The sequence below is a fragment of the Morus notabilis genome, unplaced genomic scaffold, assembly GCF_000414095.1.
Source record: "Morus notabilis unplaced genomic scaffold, ASM41409v2 Scaffold792, whole genome shotgun sequence".
NCBI classification, from domain to species: domain Eukaryota; kingdom Viridiplantae; phylum Streptophyta; class Magnoliopsida; order Rosales; family Moraceae; genus Morus; species Morus notabilis.
Window position 1 is genome coordinate 342953 of NW_010367733.1, and position 3584 is coordinate 346536.

At 31.0% G+C, this 3584-nt stretch overlaps 1 long non-coding RNA gene across 1 annotated transcript; it reads left to right on the top strand.

Annotated features, from left to right (window-relative positions):
- Positions 1-222: 222 nt before the first annotated feature.
- LOC112094513 lies at positions 223-3361 on the top strand. The gene is made up of 4 exons (XR_002903571.1): positions 223-370; positions 568-625; positions 3078-3167; positions 3294-3361. It is a non-coding gene; the product is annotated as an uncharacterized LOC112094513 (long non-coding RNA).
- The last annotated feature ends 223 nt before the right edge of the window (positions 3362-3584 follow it).

Sequence of the window (3584 nt, forward strand, 5' to 3'; positions counted from 1 at the left end):
ACATTCAATTAAAATTTTTAACACTCCAATTCAAATGTAATACAACTCTTTTAATATATCAAATTTTAATCCCTTAAATCTAATGAAAAATTTGAATAAATTTAATTAAATTGGGCATATTATAACAAATTTATAAGTATGAGGTTAACTTATCAAAATGAAAAGTTTACGGGCAATTTGTTAAACAAGTGCCAAAACTCCTTTTCTCTTTCCTCTCACATTTTCTCACCGCCTCCCCTTCTCTTTCTTATTCTCAGTTCTCTCAACTGAAAAATGCTAGCAGCAATTCTGAAAGAAAGTCATATCTTCTTCGGAGTTCAGACCAAAATCTTCTTCATATTAAGTTGAACTGTTGAAGATTCGAACTGCTGTAAGAGTTATTTCTTTTCCTTTTTTTTTTTCTTTTTCCAGATTCGAAGTTCGAACAGATGCTCTTTTATGTTTTATTTTTTATTTTTTATTTATTTTTCACTGTTAAGTTGAAATTGATTTTCCCTAAGCAGAGACTCAGAAACTATCTCTTTTGTTCTCTTTTTTTAGTTTGACTTAGGGTTTTCTTCTTGATAGGCACTAAGTAGAAGCACTTGTTCATTTGCTGTTTACTTCAGATCTGAAAGAGTGAAAGGTTAGTGAATTTGTCCCTTGATTTTCGAAAAAATGACCTGCTCTGTGAATCTTCTTCATGCAGTGTTCTGTTCCTATGTTTCTTTGGGTTTTCTTGATATTTTTGTTTTTTCTGGGTATGATGTTTTCTGTTGTTTTCTTTCCGGGTATGAACAATGATGTGTTCATTTCATACGTTTTTTTTTTTTTTTTTCCTTTTTTTTATCATTATATTTTTGTTCGTATGTTTGTGAGTTCTGAATCTTTGATAATGTTTAGAAGATGTAAATATATTCTTATTTTTCTGTTTGCTTAATTTAACTGAATCAGTGAAGTGACTGTATTTTTTTGGGCTGGGCTTTATAAAGTTTAAGTAGGAATATAGGACACTAAATATAAATAATCAGAAAATATTTCATATATATTACAGAGTTTTTAAATAAAATTAAAAAACTTAACTTAAAAATAGTATATATATACATATAAATGATATATATATATATAATAGGTTTCGGATTCACGGATTTTAGTGCTCAATCCGCAATCTAGTCTAAAACCTAAACTTTTTTCATTTCAATCCAAAACATTAGATTGGATTGGATTGACAGATTCCTCGAACACCTTTAGTATCAGCTAAAAGGTCTCTGTGTAAATCATGTTCCAGTTTGGCTCTGGATTTTCCTAACATAAAGAACATGATTCTAAGTGAAAGACAACACTTCCAAAATCCATTTGCTCCATAAAAATATATATATTATATAGGAGAAATGAGGTTGAGGAAAATGGCTTTTGTAGAGCTCTTTAAACAACAAAAGTCCAAATCTTGAAAGTTTAGAGATGAACATAATCTTGGCTCCTCACTAAATACCTAATTTGATGTGGAATAATTCAAATATAAAAAATTGAAGCTTTTTTTTTTTTTTTTTGTAATTATTATTTTTGCTTTCCAAATAGACAGAGATAAAAAAAAAAGAAAAAAGGAATGTTCAAAAATCAATACTTTTCGACTGTTTCTTAATATCCCAAGGTTCTCTACCGAAGTAATCGACATAGGAAAATTAAAGAAACGAACAGGAAAATGAAATAAGGAAGAGATCATGAGAAAGGGGCGAACTTTGTTCTTGTTGTACGACTGAATGAGCAGCAAGGGGAGCTTAGAATCTAATGAAGATTTTACTAGCGATGAACAATTCAATAGAAAAATATGAGGCGCGAAGCTTCTAGTCGAGATTATATTATATAATTACTTAAAAGTAATCACTCATTGCCGTTTTAGGTTTTGCTTTAGGGTTCGTTTGGTATGAGGGTTCAAATTAGGGTGGCTTGAGTCTTTGGGTGTTTTGAACTGTAAGGTTTGAACCTAGGTTCAAACTACAAGAACCCAAGGGCGTTGATTCTGAAACCCTTTGTTTCTGATGGTGTAAATGTCACATTAAGGATTCAAACCACACTTTACTTTTCGCAAAAAAAATACTGGTTTGTTCAAACCACTTGAACCAGAACCTTAAGTTCAAACCACTTGAACCCTCATATCAAACAGACCCATAGAGTTTGGAGTTCGGCCTTTTGTCTTAGATCCTTTTCCTGTAAGTGACAGTGAAATTTATGAATGATATTAATTGTGAAAAGAGACAAATAACTAGGAACGATAGAGAAGTAGTCTGCCATAAGCTCACGACTAATCTCTTCTGCCGAATCATTTGGGCACTGCTACGCCATGGAGTTTTGAGTTTTTTATTGTAAAATATATATTTGATTTTCTAGTTTACCCTTGAGGAGATGGGTGGTGCACAACGCGTGACATTTGGAGTACTTTATCATGTAAATTATTTTTCAACAGCGTAAATGAAAAAATTAGATTGGATTTCTTCATATTTTTAGATTTTTGTATTTTTAATATATTTAAAGCATTTTTTTAAATGTCTTAAAAATTATCATTTTTAATTAATTAATGAGAAGGGTAATTTTGACATTTTACATCTAAAAAGTCTTGAGGGTACAAAAATGATTTTAAAATGTCTAGGTAACTGTATGAAATTATAAAAAATGTAGGTTACCAAACACATATTTTGATATAACACATGCTACTAAAATGAAATTTTCCTAATTATAAAATACTAATTTGATATTTTTCCATTTCTAAAGATAATTATCAGGGTATTGTGATTAAGTTCCCTGTTAGTCGTGGGTCTGTGGATTACTAGTTGTTTATCGTTTCTAGTTAATTGTCTCTTTTCACTTTTTGATGTCGTCCATACAATTCAGTCGTTTTCAGAAAAAGGGTCTAAAGCATTAGTCCGACTCCGAACTCCAAACTGTAAAGCAAAGCATCAAACGACGACGAGGGATTGCGTTTAGTTATAGGAACAGTGGAAAAGTATAGATTTTTGAACATTCTCTTTTCTGGTTTTTCATTATTTCTCTTTGGGAAGAAGATAAAAAGGCTTCAAATTTTGATGTTAGACTTGTTTCAGGTCCAATTAGGGATTCAGTAAGGGCTACGATTATGTTAATGTCTAAACTTTCAAGAGTTGGGCTTTTGTTGTTTAAAGAGCTCTCTAGAGGTAATTCCCTCAAACCCACTTCTCCTTTTAACGCGTGCGCACACACACACACACATTTTGATGAAATAGATAGATTTTGGAAGTGTTGTTTTTTCACTTGGAAACTTCATGTTCTTCTTATGTTAGGGAAATCCAGAGCCATAACTGGAGCAGGATATACACAGACGCCTTTTAGCCAATACTTGCAAACGCTGGTTAGTTATCTTGTTTTTGCTTTTTCGGATTTGCCAAGAATATTTGTAATCTTATTTTTACGTCTTTGTATGTATATATATACATACATACATACATATATATATATATATATTATAGTCTTTTGGCTATTATTTCACTTTTATAGTTCATAGTTTTCTGTGCGAGTGATTATGAAGTGCTTGTATTACTATTTGAGCATTTGTGTTCTGATTATTGATGGCA